This window comes from Schistocerca americana, chromosome 8, assembly GCF_021461395.2.
Source record: "Schistocerca americana isolate TAMUIC-IGC-003095 chromosome 8, iqSchAmer2.1, whole genome shotgun sequence".
Taxonomy (NCBI): Eukaryota; Metazoa; Arthropoda; class Insecta; order Orthoptera; family Acrididae; genus Schistocerca; species Schistocerca americana.
In genome coordinates, this window is record NC_060126.1 from 163,999,766 (window position 1) to 164,019,698 (window position 19,933).

At 39.7% G+C, this 19,933-nt stretch overlaps 1 non-coding gene across 1 annotated transcript; it reads left to right on the forward strand.

Annotated features, from left to right (window-relative positions):
• Positions 1-3,246: 3,246 nt before the first annotated feature.
• Trnas-cga lies at positions 3,247-3,321 on the forward strand. The gene has a single exon. It is a non-coding gene; the product is annotated as a tRNA-Ser (tRNA).
• Positions 3,322-19,933: the final 16,612 nt, after the last annotated feature.

Genomic DNA, 19,933 nt, shown 5'->3' on the forward strand with positions numbered 1-19,933 from the left:
AACAGCTATAATCCATCATTCAGGAGAAGGTAGGTCAAGTAGACTAGTGGTTGTAAAATTCTCTTGGTTAACAGCAATAATAGGAATATCTTCAGGGCATTCACAGCTTGTAGGAAGAAGTTCTTTCTCCGTGCTGTAAGTTTGTCAAAATCGACGATTATCATTTTCATGGTCTACTTTAGTGACTCTTGACACACTAAGCCAGTACCCAACAGTTTTATTTGAAGTCGTGCAGAAGATGGTCCTTCGTGCAACTCAACTCCACGTAACGATTTGATGCACTTGCTTGTCATAAAACACAAGAAGAATACAAAAACGTACCTCAATCACATGGGTATTCCAGGAAATCTTACCAACTGAAGTAGTATGGGTATCTACTACGTGATGCACAATTCAAGCAGCTGCCGTTAGTCCGCACTGCAGGCGTGAAACTTAAAAAAATGCAAGATGGCGTTGCCAGAAAATTATATAAAGTGATATAGCACTGGCAGGACGTTTAAAAATCCAATATGACAGTGGCAGTAGTAGCATATTTTTTAAAAAATCCGAGAGTGCAGAACTATCCCAGGCGTGCTTATTAACACCTCCCTGTCCCCCACTATTCCCACCTGTCGATCACTCGAGTCAATCACAGCGGTCATTAAAATGAAACAGCTAATCGCAGTGTAGCTGCGCGTTTACATAAGGTTCACTTGAATTCTGTGGACAAACAGAGAGAGACCTTGAGCTAGTTGGAAAGTGATCTCCATACATCAGTGGTAGAGACGTTTGAAAATGAGCACAGGCAGAAATGGTATCATGTCCTAATATATTTACCAATACTACAATATTTACATGACGATAAAAAAAAGTAAGTTTCACTTGAATTGTGTAAAACTGGCGCCGTGTCAAAGATATTTGCCAATAGTACAGAATTCGCTTTGTAGAAAACGTATGTAACCTTCACTTGAATTAAAGCTACGTGCAAAATATTTACGTAAGCATCATTACTTAAACTCTGTAAGTTCACACCATTCGACATACAAAAAAATGGTTCAAATGGCTCTGAGCAGTGTGGGACTTAACGGATGAGGTCATCAGTCCCCTAGAACTTAGAACTACTTAAACCTAACTAACCTAAGGACATCACACACATCCATGCCCGAGGCAGGATTCGAACCTGCGACCGTGGCGGTCGCGCGGTTCCAGACTGTAGCGCCTAGAACCGCTCGGCCATCCTGGCCAGCCCTTCGACATACAAACTTCTGCGTTTCACACTTCACATTAATAATACTGCAGTCATGAATTCATCTATCTTAATCCACGAATTGCGTGACCGTTTTTATCAAAACATAATCTTGTTTTTATGAAATGTTTCTTTCCTTTCTTCACACATACAAAACTGCGAGAGAGAGAGAGAGAGAGAGAGAGAGAGAGAGAGAGAGAGTGGAACCTTGAGCTAGTGTGAAAGTGACTTTCACGCATCATTGGTGGAGATGACCGATAATGTGCTGAGCCAGCTGCTAAGTGGTGATGTTTGTGAACTCCACTAATTTTTTATCAGATTCCATCCCTCTCCCTATCTCTCTCTCTCTCCCTCTCTGTAATGCTTACTTGCATGAAGCACAAACAATGTATCTTATTACAGCAGAAATCGGAAGAAAACCAGAATAAAAATGCTACAAACATAAATTTTAAAATAAAATATAATTTTTAATATTTTAATACAATAAATCACATTTTCATACATAAGCTAAAATTTAATCTTTTCTAGGACAAACATTTTATTTTATAAAATTGGTTACCTTACTTTTCAAAGAATAAATTCTTCAAAAAGTAAATTGCTCAAGATTACTTGAACAACTATAAATTCTCTATCAGTGTATAAACGGCAGCATGAACTGTAATGTATGAACAGACAATGAATTCTTCAAGAAAAATAAATACCGTATGTTATTATAGCTACCTATAGTTATTCAGATTTAATTAACTCGAATTTTTAAGTCGACTATGAATGCGGCTCATTTATTTGAATAGGTGAGTTCAATTTCGACACCGTTTTTCTTTGGTTGTATAAAACTGAATCATCTTCGTTCGATCATCCCCAGCTTTTTTCATTTTGACGATGGCGAACAAGCAAATATAACTGCCATCGGTTTTGGCTATCTTTCCTGGGTATTGGCCGGCATGATACCTCATCAATACAATGTCATTTACATGGTATTCAGCACGATAAGGATGCCTTTGAGACTATTGCGGATTCTTTGGTCTTATTCGATGTGGTCTGTTGGCATCTTTTTGAGATTCTCCACGTTTCTTGGGAGTTCTAAACGGGAGTCCTCATCATCCTCTTGGGAGGAAGCTGACGGTGGAAGGTCTTCGCCTTTTAGAGGTCCTCCAGTCTCTGAACTACCATTAAGGGCAGCCAAGCTATTCTTACTTTCGGAACAGCTAATGTCTGACACTCTGCCATGAGTACCCACAGAAGAAAATTCTGATCGACGTTTTCTGGGAAGTCCTTTCTTCTTGGACTTGCAAACTTTAGCCACATCGCCCTTTTTTTACTATGCACGCCGTTTCTTCTTATTGACCTTTCCAGCTGCGATTCTGTCTTTGACTGGACTATCTGTTAGGCTACAGTTTGGATTTCTGTATAGCACAGCTTTGGAGAATGGGGTGATTACTTATAGAGTGATGTGATTTTAGTCATTTTTATAAATAATGTTTTTTTTAATTTTTTATTTCTTTTTTTTTTTTTTTTTTTTTTTGTAATTTGCGGTAATGAGTGGTTACTTGGCAAAGCTGTTGGTCAAGTTTTCGTTGCTATCCTCTGACCCCATACTTAAGTACATCATCTGCCTCCAGAGAGACACCGGAAACAAAATGGATGCTACATAATCCAGAAACATCAGAAATAAAAGATTATGTTACTTTCATAAAACAACAGGTAACCAAACTTCCTGGCAGATTAAAACTGTGTGCCCGACCGAGACTCGAACTCGGGACCTTTGCCTTTCGCGGGCAAGTGCTCTACCAACTGAGCTACCGAAGCACGACTCACGTCCGGTACTCACAGCTTTACTTCTGCCAGTACCTCGTCTCCTACCTTCCAAACTTTACAGAAGCTCTCCTGCGAACCTTGCAGAACTAGCACTCCTGAAAGAAAGGATATTGCGGAGACATGGCTTAGCCACAGCCTGGGGGATGTTTCCAGAATGAGATTTTCACTCTGCAGCAGAGTGTGCGCTGAGTACCGGGCGTGAGTCGTGCTTCGGTAGCTCAGTTGGTAGAGCGCTTGCCCGCGAAAGGCAAAGGTCCCGAGTTCGAGTCTCGGTCGGGCACACAGTTTTAATCTGCCAGGAAGTTTCATATCAGCGCACACTCCGCTGCAGAGTGAAAATCTCATTCTGGAAACATCCCGCAGGCTGTAGCTAAGCCATGTCTCCGCAATATCCTTTCTTTCAGGAGTGCTAGTTCTGCAAGGTTCGCAGGAGAGCTTCTGTAAAGTTTGGAAGGTAGGAGACGAGGTACTGGCAGAAGTAAAGCTGTGAGTACCGGGCGTGAGTCGTGCTTCGGTAGGTCAGTTGGTAGAGCACTTGCCCACGAAAGGCAAAGGTCCCGAGTTCGAGTCTCGGTCAGGCACACAGTTTTAATCTGCCAGGAAGTTTCATATCAGCGCACACTCCGCTGCAGAGTGAAAATCTCATTCTGGGAACAGGGAACCACTCTATCAAAAACCGCCATCAGTAGCTCCTCAATTTGGTTCAAAGACCGGAAAAAAATTTACTCTCCAGTCAGCAGAAACATGAAACAAGGTACCTTCATTCGTAAGGCTTCGAAGCACACTGAAGTTATCGGTGGGTGGTGCACCTTTACATACACACCTCACTAGCACGATGAAGCCACTCTAACTCCACGATGGTAGGAAACAGAAACGCTGTTCCAACTAGCCTATTATACCAACTAACCGCGGTGTCCGTTATTATTTAGTTTCCATGATTTTCTTTGTTAAAAACGTGGAGCTATTTTGTGCTCATTCTGTACTTGTAATTTCGATTGTTAAGTGTTACCCGCCAGTGTGGAACCATTGCTAGTGGGACTATTACAGCAGGTGGAGAAAATTTAAACATTATCAGCACATTACGTCACGTGTTTGTTTAGTGAGCTAGAGAGCTTATTCGACTCCATGGGCTTACGATACAAGAGATGTGCTATGTATCACGGAGAGGTTTTACAGTTGAAATACCGAGACTGAATGTTCGAAGGAGATTAGCAGCATGTTACTTCCACAAATATCCCGCGAAGGCCGTTACATGTGCGGCAGATCAATTCGAGAACATCGTTATTGTGATCGATTCAAGGACTGCACTGGAAAAGCTAGAAAAACGGCAGAGGGACTCCAAAACTAACCGCCAAGCGCTTGAAGTACAGAAATTAATCAACCAGTATGCACGCCAAAAAAAATGTATTCTGTTATTACGGATCAAGGTTTTCTCAAGTATTTCATTTTACAAGTTGGTAGACGAGGTGGTGAAACGGATGTGACTAATGGTTAACTTTACTATACTGGTTCATCGCATACGGATTTCGTTGCCGGTATAAGGATGCTACTCCCAATAGTTGAAAGGAAGGCATTATGCGGAAACACAGCCGAGAACTCTGCAAAACACCTGGTTCTCACAGATACAACTATGTAGACGACTCACCACTATTATAATGCTCATCCAGTAAAATCTTTATAGGTTGAAAGTTCAGCCGTCTCTGTCCTGATGAGGTCGTAGACCTCAATTATGTGATATAGGGTGCAAGCAGCTCACGGACTAGATCAGCTACTTGTGTGAGAAACGTGCTTCGGCTTCTATCCACGGAGGACTATGTCAGTATTGGCCGGTTTCTGCAAAAAGCAGACATACAGCTATAAATCAGAAACAAAGATAGAGGAAATAGCACCACAGATGACCCCCATGCTCAACAGGCCATCTGATGAAATCATTCCTCTTCAGCTAGACTCCAGCATGAGAACTCGTGAGTCATGAATTGCTTTAAACACTTGGTAGTCAACTTGAGGGATACGGCCAGGCAGTCTTGATGCTATTGGTGCAGTCTTCACAGAATTTCAAATATTCAAGATACTCCGACGCTGTATATGCGGAGTAGTGTCCACGGTGCCTTTGGACATTTATTCGTTATTTTTATTGTAATATTCTCTTGCACTTCAGTTGTACGAAGTGTATCCGGAAGTGTGAATTGTGTTAATGTAATTTAAAGTGCCTACGTCGTATAATATGATGTCGAATACCAGTTCTGTCAGTACCCCCCTCCGTGGCTAAGTGACTGCCGTAAAAGACCTATAAATAATTTTAAAAAATCCCACGCAGCGGCCACGACAGCAAAATCACAGGAATAAAACCCCATACACGGGGGTACTAACAGCAGTTGTTGGCACCGGATCCGCAATGGAGGGACACCAGCCTCCAGAAGTATGCTGTTTACAGGGCTTGTGCTCAAAGCTCCAGTTGCGAGTCGGATCCCCCAGTGAAGTATGGGTTCAGGCAACCGCAACGCGGAAGGCGATGCCGAACCGTAAGCCAGTCTCCCATAATCGAGACGGGCAATGGGAAAATGTGTCCTTCATCAAAACAAGAAATAAGTATAATAAACATAAGTATTATAGAAAGTTGGCAATTTAGATGATTTAAGCTAATCAACACATAAATTCATAATAAATTCTCTAAATGTCCTCCTCTTCCTTCTCAACTGGTTTGCACACGTAGCATAACAGACTGTTGTTCCCTTTGAAATACTCCCTTATGATTTCAATGGTTTTTCAGCCTTCCATGGCATGCCAATGGACAGTTTCCCTATCTGGGCTGTCTGCTGTATTGAAGAATTGTTTCAGGTGCCACCAGAGATAATAATCCAAAAGGTTGACACTGAAGTGCGGCGGACCTCTTATTTACAGGGATACATTTTCTAGTAGTTATTGGACAGTGTTCTGTATAAAGTCCCCTTAGACAGCACCTGTAGGTTGTGCTGGGAGAACGTATGGCCCTGGCAGTCCTTCACCTACAATTACGTCCCACACATTCAGTTTAAACTGATGCTAGTCTCTAGCCTGTACTGTAGCATAGGTTTTGGTTGTTGAAATTTCATATTCCGTCTCTTTCGATGCCTCGTCTGGAAACAAAACTGAATAGAACCATCGCGAAGGTTCTAGTGTGGTTCGTTATAAGAAGGCGTAAGGTCCTGCACGTATGATAGAGATACGTGAGATGCTCTTGAAGCATCCTCTAAAATGTTATCTCTGTTAATTATAAATAAACAGTACTGTTGTGATGTATATGAGTTTTTAAATCTGTAATCGATGTACATTGCTCTGAGTACTGTACCGCAAGTGAATTTAACTTGATCCTCGAGTACTGGTATGTTCTGTTCATAATGTTCTTTTGGACAACCTTGGTCGAATTGCCTCTCGCAGCGAGCAAAGTTAATGATAATACACTTTGCGAGCTAACAGAAAAAAAGTAGTTGGGTTGTTTATTCAAAAGAGGAATATTTTGAATTAATAGAATTGTACTATAGAAAGTATGGGTAACCTGTTAAGACAGTAAGTTACGATAATAACTAAGCTGTAGCTTTTACATGTACCGGGGTATACCCGTATCCCGAGTACATAACCAGGGAAGATGTAGATTATTGTAATTACAAAAAAGGTATACCCATTTGGGAACTGGCCTTCACTGGGAAACCCTGGGAATCCCGGAAGAAGAAACCCCAGCTCTGGTATTAAAGAAGATACGAAAGGCTAAATACAATAATCTTGATATATATAGAAGCTCCATAGATTAGATCGAAGGAAAAGTGCCTCATAGCCAAACAAATTTTACAATAGTGCTCCAAAAAATATTTCAAAATTCTTCTTTCGACGATGTAGCCGGCGATCTCGTTGTGAAGTCGATGGAACAGGAACACTGTATACAGACAGCGGATAGGCGACGTACAGCGGTTGGTGGAGGCGGCACGGAGGACAGGCGATGGCTTATGGTACAGAACAGAAGCTGGTAATGTGCAGTAGAAACAACAAGGTGATCTCAGGAACAGAAGGTCAGGGATGTGAACATGGAACAGGTTTAAAGTGGAATAAGAAAAGGTTCTGACTGAATAAATCCCAGGAAGAGAGTGGATTAAGGCAACGAAAGCCATATTTCATCGTTGAACTCAAAATCGGAGTGGATTCTTATATTCTGCCATCTGTACTAGACTGGAACATCCATCAGTCCTGAAAATCGCGAATTTTTTTGTAGTCCTCAATACCAAAGTTGTTTTGCATTACAACTGCTGATTGTCCAAAACATTGCCAAATAGACTGTGGGCATTTAAATTTTGTTGTAGTTCATATCGAATGTATTCCGCTCATTTTTTTTTTAAAATCCAACCTTCGTTTTGTTATAGTGCAGGTGGAAGTAGAGCATTGAATCTGTCCGAGGTTTGCTTTCAATTACGAAATCATGGATAAAATTTAAGTATACACCTGATGAAAATTTTTAAACAAAGGCATATGACACTGACTCCCCAAAAGGAATTATATCTAGAATAAATTCTCTGAAAAATTTTCATTATTCTTATAATTAATTGATTTATAGATCCACCTGCAAATAGATATCATTAATGATGACGTATGTTCATTTAACAAATCATCCACTCGCAGAATCTTCTTCATTCTCTCATGAATATTTATGGAAATATATTTCAACAATTATGTCCATAATACGAGACACACAAAATGCTATTCTTACAATGTTAATTAAAATTCTTAAATTAATTCTCCTGGTAGAGAAGGCATAATGAAAAATCTAAAAATTATAATAATTTTCCCTCGTGCAACCAGAGAGTTTCTTCAATTGTTTGCAGCAGTGACATTATCGACTGTTGCTTCATTTCACAGTTCATTTGTTTTCTCGTGCGAACAGCGCACATACACACAGCGTATTTACCTACATATCCTGCACTGTTCAAGTTTCACACCAATTCTCACATAAGTGTCGTGTCTTGAGGAAATGTAGATGCACTTTCATTCTATATCACTATGGCTTCTGCTCATAGTCCACACTTACAAACACTAGTAATTAACAAATTCTTCTACCTATCTTAAAATTTTGTGCTAAACTATCACAGGAGTAATCTCACTGTCTCTTAACCTACCACAGGACTTATCTCACTGTCTCTTAACCTATCACAGGACTTATCTCTCTGTCTCTTACCCTCTAAACAACATAAACATCTTGATATTTATATGCACATTCGACTCATAGTCAAATTCCATTCTAAATTATTCTCCATATTTGGTATCACAGATCTATGATCCTTCAAAAACTTTCTTAATATCATTATGCGGGAATAATCCCTTTATTCTTTTCGATTCGGGATATGCCAACAAGTATGATCCAGGATTTGGTATATTTACAATAACATATGGTCCGGTATACATAAGATTCCATTTCTTTACGTTCTTCATCAGTTTCGAGGAATGGAAGTGTCGCCTCAATAAAACCTTTTCTCCAAGATGAAATGTCTGAATCCGGTGAATCCGTTTATCATATGTCAATTTCCGTTATATTGCCTTTTTAGTTAAATTGACAAGTGCGAGTCGAATCTTTTCCTCCCATTTTAAATTCTGGTCTTCATACTTTGGCAGATGGTTTATCCAGAAGTTCTTTTCAATCTGACTAAACATAAGCTCTGTTGGAGAAAAGTGAGTTGAGGTATGTGTCAGATTATTAAATATTTGTTCAAATTCTGACAAATAATCAGCCTACGATGCTTGTTTAGTGTGACAGTATGTACGCATGAATGGGTTTAATTCTCGGAAAACTCGTTCTACTGGATTACTTTTTGGATGATAACATGATGTCAAAATTTGTCGAATACCAAGCTGTGTTAATTTTTGCTTCCATTTAAATCCAGTAAAAATTCTGGCATTAGCTGTAGGGATGGGCAAAACTGTTCTTTTCAGAGATCGGATCAGAACCGTTCACTCCCTGAAATGAGCTAGCTCTTTTCCATGACTCTACACTCATTCACAATAGAAAATAAATGGAAGGCACATTGCCCTTTAATCTTGGTTTATTCCAGTACTATACCTGTATTTTGATCTTATTTGCTCCTATTTTGAAGTAACACAGATAATGAATAAGAATTTTGTATTGTTTATTGAAATTTCCACGATATGACAAAGTTTTTGATTATTGATTTATTTTGCACCATCGTGGTTTTTTGGGTGATCGGAAAACGTTGTAACTTGAGATTTACATTAACAATATATTTGGCTATAATGTATTAAAATTTCATTAACCTCGAACAAATACATCGCAAGCCATACATTTTTAAAGTGAACGTTTCCTTCCGAAGACACCTAAAATCGCAAATTCCGTACCAGAATAAGAAAAAAAATATAAATTTGATTGTAAGACTAAAGTGCTGCATATAGCCTTACACAGAATAAAACAAGGAAAATATTGGTGTATCAAATTTTGCGATACGTTTATCAGTTCGCTCGTAATGAAAGCGTAAATTCTAGTGTCCATATTAAAAATCCTCTAGTAAGAGGAGTCGTCAGGAATCTAATCTGATCAGTTTAAATAAATAAAAGTAAAATAAAAACAAATGATGTATACATAACATAATAATGTAATATACATAGCGGTATTACTACGAAGAACAATATCCAGTAGAGACCAACTCCGTTGCAGAGGCGCTGAGTCAAGCAGGTCGAGCCGCGAGCTCTATTACTCCGTGAGCTCAGACCACAGAGACCAGAGTGACACCTGAGTTGCTTTGCTCAACGCTCTGGCTAGAGTCGAGAACGGTGGGATGAGCGTTGAGCGGGCGAGTTCCGAGGGTGGGGGGAGCGGTCAACGGCCACCAGTCACCCGCTCTGAGACAAATCGTCCGTTCTCTTGTGAGCAGGTTGTGGCAAGCAGTTCTTATGCTCTCCGCTAGGAGGCTCTCTGTCCTGTTACTCGCATCAACTGCCCAGAGGGCAGGACGTGCGACTGAAACGATAGCCGACGGAGTGCGATGCTAAGTTAAGCTGCGCCAGACACTGCACGCGGCAGAGCAAGCACAGAGATGGCACGGCATATGTGAAACACAAAATCCAATGGGGCACTGCACAATGCAGGCAGCCAAGGTTGAAGCAGTGCAGAGGCTGGCGCTGGCTGCGTTGTGTGGCGTGCAGTGTGCTCTGACCGGCAGAGGCGCCGCTGATATGCTCCGTCTCTCTCTCTCTCTCTCTCTCTCTCTTTCTCTCTCTCTGCTGTGGGAAACGTTTGGAGCTACCGTTCTTTTTTTCTGAATCACTGACTGTTCACTCCTTTGAAAGATTCAACTCTATGAATCAGTTCAGGAGCGGATCCCCCATCTCTAATTAGCTGTAATTATGGATTTTGGTAAACCTACATGTGGAAGATAGTCACGCACCAATCTCACTACAACAGCTCTGGCAGTAGCACACTTTAATGGATATAGTTTTACATATTTTGTAAATACGTCAAAGAATCCAACAATGAATTTGACTCCTCCTCTTGATCGTGGGAGAGGGCCGCAGATATCACACAAAATTAACGCCCTTGGCTCTCGTGGAATAATTGAATGCAGAACATGCTTACTACCTTTATTATCTGGTTTTGCCTTGTGATAGAGTAAACAGTTTTGTATTGTTTGGTGCCCTTTTCTCCGAATATTCGGAAAATAACAGTATGCTCCCATTTTATTGGCACATTTGATCACACCAAAATCTCCCCATGATAAGTGGGTAAACCAAATTAATTTTTCCTCATATTCCTTCGGAATACATACACACCACCGTGGATTGTTGTCCTTCCCACATCTGAAGAATAATACTCCATTTACTAATTTATAATTATCTAAACTAGCCCTTGAATTTTGTTGTTCCTTTAGCTGAATTATCTTCTTCCATCAAGGGTCTTTTCATTGTAAATTTCCCGTATTTCTACAAAGATGTACATAATAAGTTTTGTAGATATGATATTGTCCTGCAACTGTAATACTGGAAAATCCGAAGTCTTTACTGATTCTATCTCCCGCTGTTAAACCTTCTGGGGATCTTGACAGTGCATCTGCAATAATATTTTCTTTGCCAGACACATGAATAATTTTAAATTGGTACTGTTGTAGTGTCATTGTCCAACGTGACAGTCTGGGATGTAATAATTTACATATTTGCAAAAAGGTTAGTGACTGATGGTCACAATACACAATCGTTTTCGAACCATATAAATAATAGTTAAGCTTCTTGAATGCCCAGATAACTGCAAGTTCAAGTTCTGTGGTCGTATAGGCTCTTTCACAGCGCGATAACACTCGACTAGCAAATGCTATCGGCAGAATGTTGGTACCACTTTTATTTTCCTTATGTGGAAGAGACAAGCACCTAATCCAACATCCGATGAATCCGTGGACAGACAGAACTCACAATTCATATTAGGGTGATATAATAAGGATGCGTTAACGAGTTTGTCTTTAATGTCTCGAAAAGCTAGTTCACATTCTTCAGTCCATTGCCATAGCACATCCTTCCGTAGAAGCCGTTTAATGCCTCAGAATTCATGGCTTGATCCTTTATGACACGACAGAAGAACGATGCCATACCTATAAATCCCATCAGCTGTCTTTTATTCCGTGGTGATGGAAAATTTCGAATCGCACTTATCTTATTCTCGGTAGGCAGGACACCTTTCGCACCTATCATATGTCCTAAGAACTTAATTTGTGGTAAAGCAAAATGAGACTTCTGTAAGTTTACTGTAATTCCGGTTTTCTTGAAAACAGCAAATATCCTTTCCAAAATGTGCAAATGCTCTTCCCATGTTTTCGTGGCTATTAATAAGTCGTCAACAAACACAGTTATAGGACTACGCAATTCTGGTCCAAGAACATAATACAACGCTGAAATAAATATTCTGGCACTAATATTAAGTCCGAACGGGACAACTCTAAACTGGTAACTTCCCCCTGCATAGATAAATGCGATATATTTCCTGGATTCTTCATCCATTTGGACCTGCCAGTACGAACTTCTCAAATCAACACTAGTTAAGTACGAAACATCCTGGAAATTTTGAATTAATTCATCTATATATTCCGGATGAGTTCTTACAGGTACTATTATTTTATTAATCTCTCTCGCATCCAGAACTAATCTTACGTTGCCTCCAGGTTTTGAAACGAATAAGAGCGGAGAACAATATGGACTAGTTGATGGCTCAATCAAGTTCCATTCTAACATTCTATTTATCTCCCTTTGAACAGGGGATCGGATAATGCGTGTAACAGTAAGTCTGAGGTGGCTTCACTTGTAGGTGAAAAATATACCCTTTAATAATTCCTGGTTTCTCATCAAAAATCTCTTCATACGCCTCTAACAAATAATGAATCTGCTGCCTTTGTTCTCCGGTAAGCTGATTTGATTCACTAGCTTTTATCATTGTTGTTTTGTTAAAGTCCTCCTGTTGTATCAAATCCTTTGAAAGCTCCTTCCAACGACCGTTTGTAGCGTCAATTAATTGAATTATGGCACCGCGACAATATTTCTCATGCACCGTCTCCTTTCTATTTAAATCCAGTGCTATCACTTCTCCATTTAATCTAAATTTAACTATTCCTTCCAAAAAATCAATCTGACAATCTTACTCCCGTATACTCCCAATACCAAGAATACAGACCACTAATAACTTCTGCACTACCAGGAACGTGCATTTTATTGCTACATCTCCCATAATCATCTCTAATTGTGTTTGTATTTTGACATTGGGAGAGCGTGCTCCAACAGCTCCGATGATTTTGCAGTTCTGTACCGGCAAAATTGGTACCTTCTTCTTCCTAATAATTCTCCTAAAAAGAGCGCCTGAGATGACATTGGCGGAAGTGGTGGTGTCTAATATCAGATTCGTTGTAACTTCCTCTGTTTCAACAAATACTTCCGATGCCGGAACACTCGATCTGTCATTATGGCACGTTATTAAACCCTTTGTTAACTCTTCAGTCAACAGCTCACCATGATTATATCTTAACAATTGTAATTTTATTGTTTCGCACCTAACAAATCCCCTGATCGCTTCTCCAGGGCCCGATGTGGTCACGTTTAGTTTGACTGATTGTTGGTCCAATTTGTATTTGTCTCTTCAGCTACTTCAGTGATTATCAGTTGTTGTGGTGAATTCTGTCTCTATTGTCTTGCTTGATTCGTGTAATTATTGTTGTTGTTCTGCTGGTGTTGGTAGAACTGTCTTGTGTTGCCATACATTGGATTATATCGATTAAAATTAATATTGTTCCTAAAATAGCCCCTCGCTGCACCATTACTAAAGTTTCCATTATGGTAATAATTATTGTTTGCATTTTGTCCATTTCTAAGGCTCCTCAGATAGTGTAGTTGGTTATGATTATTCTTACTGCTACCGTTACTGCCATTCCCATTCGAGTTGCAACTCGGATTCACTTCTACTGCTATTTTTTGATATGACATTTCTCTTGACCTTTTATTGTCCTCCTCAATTATATCAATATGATCAAGCGTAATCATAAATGAGTCTATATCCTTATCATTTATATATAACAGCTGATTCCTTATACTGGTGGGTAGTCTGGACTTGAGTATCCTAAGTAAATGCGGCAAAGGAATCGGTACATCCCAATACAAAGATTTATTAATGTATTTCTCAAAATATCTCTTTAGAGATCCTCTAGAAAATGAGAAAGGCTCAGGATATAATACTTCACGCCTAAGTCTTTCTTATATTCCAGCAGACCAATATTTAGCTAAAAAAGCCTGCTAAAATTCTTTATAACATTTACAAGAAGATGTTTGTTCGGATGCCCACAATGCTCCTGATCCTTGTATATATCTAGATACAAAACTAATCTTTTGCCATTCTGTCCAAGATCGTGGAAATAGACGTCTGAAACTTCGAATAAAGACTACAGGATGAACATTCTTTTTGTCATGGTTAAAGATTTGAAATTGTCTCTGTTGAATCATCTTTTCCTCAACGGTATTACGATTCCAAAAACCATCCTGTTCGTACTCTTCCATGTGGCTATCCATTATGTCGAATCTAACTTGTGACGTTCCAGTTCTGTCTACATCGGATCTTGACGTGGACGGAATGTCACGCGCAGATTGAGAATTTTGTTTCCTACTTCTCGCTGTTTATAGATCCTCCTGCGAGAGATTTAGTGATCTTTCGATATTTTCTTTCCAATGCGAGAATTCTTCGCCAAGTTGTTCACGAACTTCCTTTAACCCTTTGTTGAAAAAATTCTCTTCGGAACTCTCTGAAATTGACTGCAAAGCTACTTTCACAGTTTCTTCTATCGTTTCCGAAGGAAAATTTTGCCGCTCTAATGTCATTTCTGAAAACCTTCCGGCAAGTACATTCATTCTATGTTCCACTGTCGTTTGTTTTTCCTTCACTTCGTCAAATTGCTTCTTTAGACTACCTTGGGATTCTATAATTTGTGGTATCGTAGCTACAGAACATTGCATGTCCTCTTGAGCTTGTATTACTTGAGGAAACAGTTCTACTTGTTTTTGTATCGTGTCAATTTTGACGGATACATATTCGGTTAGTTCCGCTTTTAATTTACTATTGTTTTCTTGGCATTGTTGGCGGACCTGCTCAATTTGAGCAATAAGATTCTGTTCGGTGCTTTCTGCCTGTTCTTTTATTTCCTGTGTCTGGATATTTAATCTCTGATCTAATTCGGTAAAGGTTGCTCTTAATTGATTTTGTAATTCTGTTTGATTTTCGGCTAACTGATTTTGGAGTTCATTTTGTATGGCTGATAAGTCTCGTTTTACTTCAGATTGTATAACGGATAAGTCTCGTTTTACCTCCGCTTGGCCTTCTGCAAAATCTCACTGTACAACGGACAAGTCTCGTTTTACTTCCGCTTGGGCTTCTGCAAAATCTCGTTTTGACACATTTTCGGCTAATAGAGACAACTGTTGCATAATAACAACTAATGGGTCAACAACAGTCTGATCAGCTGTTGTATGAATGTTTTCTGAACCAGCGGGATTATTTATATTGCTACCGCTAGCCACAACAGTCTCAGAATTGCTATCTGCGGCCTCTGCTTCTGCGCAAACAGCTGAAGGCTGTTGCACGTCTCGTTGCTGATTCAATGACATTTTAAATGCCACTCTAGTCAATACCATTAAATAACTGTCAATATCAGGTTCTAGTCACTAAATACAGTTTCAAATTTACTGTCGTAGACACACTTAACTTTCAAATTACTTCACAGATGGTATAAAGTTCAATGTCCAGATACGAAAATCACACAATATACAGTTCTACAATCTAACTACTATCTGGAAAAAAGTTGTTTCTAAATTAATTTCAAATTATTTTAACTACAAAAATGTAAAAATTGGAATTATCTGGCCTTGTTCTGCAGTATAGGTCTTGTCCAATAGTTGAAATCGTTCCTTGGAATCAGCAATCTTTTACTATGGGCACCGAATCTCTCTTCAGATTAGTTACCTCTCGTTTTCGTTGGTTTTCATGAAACAAAAAATACATATATTATATAACAATCCAAGAGAGTCCTGTCACACTGTCGCCACTGTAATTTTTCCTCCTATCTATGTAATTATGTAGTTCTCAATTCGTTCGAGCAATCAATCATTAATAATAGGAAACACAGTCATAACTCAGTCACTCAAAATGATTGAGAAATTTTACTTGTTAGAATGAAATCAGGCGATGATTCTTCTTCTCTGCAGGCTCGTGCTTTGCGGCAGTCCGCTAATCTGTACAAATAAAATGCCTCGTATTTTTGGGAGCGTTGTATAATCAGTCGGGAAACCTCAGATCTAGCGGATATTTGGCTTTGATGACGTTTAACCTTCCGAAGTAGTAATGGAGCTCTTGGATTATTAAATGCAGGTTCGTATCCAGTCTTTCGGAAGTTCCCTTCTGATTAACAACTACGCAATATATCGATGAATATCATTAATTCTCAAATGTCAAATAATGTAAATTGTTACACACCTTTCGTATGAAGGACCAATATATATATATCCTTTTTTCATAAATCTCAATATTCAGATTACAATTCTTCAAACAATGCTCAGGCTAATCGGCACGAAGACAATCTCGGAAGCTTTTTTCTAACAACCACCAGAGAGAGTACTACAATGAATAATTATGCGCTCATGGCATAGCTATTGTATGAAACTACTTTGCGCATGGATTCTGCGAGTATAAAGATAGAAAATTAGTAAACGTCATTCAAGGGTAGAATTGTATCAGAATAATTCATCGAATATAAAGAGATATTACAGTCGTAGTGGCTCCTTCTGCTTCTGGATGTTCTAAACATCGGATTCTGAAGACGCAGTGCTGTCCACCGGTTCCGCCTTGCCTGGGTTATTCCATCGCTGTGTTGGTTACCAGACGTTAGGTAGATTTTGCAAGTGTGTTGGTCTGCGTTTAAACTGTCACTAGTTCGAGTTGCCATCCAGTTAAGTGAATAGAACTCTTGGCTGCCTGTCTCGTCGGTTACGAAGTTGAGGAACTTTTCAAAGGCCGATCCTTGGACCACTGTCTGAGGCCCATTTCTCTCTTGGTTTGATCACATTATGAGGATTGTGTTTATTAAAAAAAATATTTTAGTGTCCCTTGGAGAAGTTTAACTGTTCTTAAGAGTTGTTAACCAGGCCTTCAGCCGTTAAATTGTTTTTGAGTTATTATTATTGGGGCTTTCAGCTGGCAAATAATTTGAATTTCTGGTTAGTAAGGCCTTCAGGCGTGAATGCATTTTGTCTAGAGAATTTTTAATTAGATGTTGTCTCTTAGTATGATTGACTTTTTTATAATGTTTTAGTAAGAATTTGCTATCTAGGCCTTCAGCTGTCAAATTGTTTTTCAGTTATTACTATTGGGACTTTCAGCCCAGAAATAATTTTAATTTCTGGTCAATAAGGCCTTCAGGAGTGAATGCAATTTGTCTAAAGTATTTTTAATTAGATATTGTCTTAACATTCAAATTAAATAATTGTTCTTTATTGTTAACCTTATATGTAATTGGTTCCAAATAAAGTGTACGTGATTTAGAAAAAACAAACTGAGCAAGCAATGGTAACTGAGTAAGGTCCTGTCCACACTGAAATCTGCCTTTCCCTAAGTGCCATGTTTCACTGTTTTATACGATTTTCGCTGGATTGAACTGTTGGTATTCCAGTTTCTATTGAGGCTAGATACTTGTTACTAGGCCATGTTTCTACGTAAATCGAAGTAATAATTTCGATGTGCATCATATCTCATTAACAATACCAGAAATTTGGTGGCTTGGTCATTTGACAGGATGCCCTGATTAATTCTCTCTGCAAAGTGAGATAAAGCGGTTGCAATGCATTTTCTTCATATAAGTGTTACTATCTATTACAAAAATGTAACGGGGCAAAAATCTGCCTAGCATCCAAGTCTTTGACCCGGAACAGACAAGCTCCGAATCTAACCAAACATGCACTCCGTCTTCAGGCCACATGTGGCCCATCGGGACCATCCTCAGATGAGGATGCGGATAGGAGGGGCGTGTGGTCAGGACACCACTCTCCCGGTCGTTATGATGCTTCACCTTTGACCAGAGCCGCTACTATTCGGTCGAGTAGCACCTCAATTGGCATTACGAGTCTGAGTGCGCCCCGAAATATGACGACAGCGAAAGGTGACCCGGATGGTCACCTATCCAAGTACCGGCCACTCCCGTCAGTGCTTAACTTCGGTGACTGACGGGAACCGGTAGATCTACTGCGGTAAGGCCGTTGCCATAACCAAAGATGCACCATCATTAAACCGATACTAAGTCACATAGTGGTATTTTATCTTGGAGCATACAAGTGCTTCTTGATAACTTCGGATACTCGCTGCTGGTCACCCAACACTAATAATAGTGCCTCCGCATTCATTAACAGACTGGGTATAAAGCAACAAAAGAACAACATTAAGCCTAGGAATCCCTTCAGCTGCTTCCTTCCCCAAGGGATTATGGAGTTCTTGAGTATCCTGGTCTATTCACTGTCCATCCCGTTTGAGACTACTAGAGGTCCTAAAATCTTATTCTCTCAAGTCTAAAATGTAAAATGTTAATTTTACAATTAGATGTTATCCTGGCTTGCTTAATTGTCTTTAATACTCTTGCTAAGAGTGCTATGTGTTCCTCCCATGATGTAGTCAGTACCAGAAGATCGTCCACAAATTATGTCCGTTGGATTCCTAACTCTGGATCAAGAAATGAACCCAAAGTTGATATATAAACAGCAGAAATAATATTCAGGCTGAACACAAGGACTTTAAATTGATAATGTCAGCTGGCTCAAATAATAGAAGTGCATTTCCGTGAGTCTTGAGAGAGGTGTACTTGCCATCAGGAGCCATTTAAATCTGTGTTTATCAGATAGCAGACTCCGTCAAATTCTGAGATTAGTTTGTCTGTGTACTCTGGGTGAGTTTTGGCACATACAACAATTCTGTTTAGCACATGGGCATCTAGTACTTGGCGAACTTTGTCTCCAGATTTTGGAACAAATATGAGTGGGCTACAATAATGATTGGTAGATGGCTCAGTCAAATTTATTTCTAGCACCCTTTCTATATCGCCATCCATAGTCTTTGTGGTGTCACCGCCAGACACCACACTTGCTAGGTGGTAGCCTTTAAATCGGCCGCGGTCCATTAGTATACGCCGGACCCGCGTGTCGCCACTGTCAGTGATCGCAGACCGAGCGCCACCACACGGCAGGTCTAGAGAGACGTACTAGCACTCGCCCCAGTTGTACAGCCGACTTTGCAAGGAACGGTTCACTGACAACTACGCTCTCATTTGCCGAGACGATAGTTAGCATAGCCTTCAGCTACATTTGCTACGACCTAGCAAGGCGCCATATTCAATTGATATTGAGATTATATTAATATATCATAAAGAGCGATGTTCTACAAATGTGGATTATAGTTAAGTATTCCAGAAGCTACGTACTTTTCTTTATAGCATTCATTACATATCCTGTTTCAGACCTCACGCCAGCCTGCGTGAGTTTAAGCGCGTGCTTTTCGGCTTCCTCTCATGGTGTCTAGGCTGTCTTGCCTAGACACAACAGTCTTACCCTGGGACCAGGTGAAAGGATAAAAACTGCAGCAGAGGGTCTTATGTTGGAAAAATTTGGTGTGATAGGTCTATCCTCTTATAACTAATGGCTTTTTGTCGAATACGTCTGAATTTTGCAGCTGTAGATCCTCTAGCTGTTGGTTTTCTGGAGGGATAAGGCTCTTTGGTTCTTATAGTTTCTGTAGTATAAGTACTACTGCTGCAAGTACTTGTAGAGCACATCCAGGAAGTGTTCAGGACTGATGATGCTGTTTAAATACGATACTGAACCAGTTACTCCGACAATAACATCTGTGACTTCCTTCCTGTTTCCATAGCTTCGTCTGGGTTAAGGCTCTGCTGATGCAGAAGGAGACATGGACTTTATAAAAGTCGTTTTTTTGCATCCTTTTCTCATACGGACTCCAGCTCCAGGATGCAGTACACCACAAAGCCTTCACCAACTAGGAAGGTGCATGCTCCAGATACATTTCGTAGTGTATGTAACCCCGTACATTCCTGCATTAGCAAACTGTGAGACGAAAATATGTGCCCACAGCCCTAATGATCTTGCAGTTACTTAGATTACTTACTGTGAAGATCCTTAGGTTCGTTTTTGCATAAATCTTGTTAAAAAGGTTGACCGATATCATAGTAATTGAAGCTCCTCTATCCAAGACTTGGGTAATACTGTAAGGTGGGCATGTCATTTTGATTTTTGTAAGTCATTGATATGCACGTCAGAGAGAGAACAAGTTATGTTACTGTTAAACGATGTTTA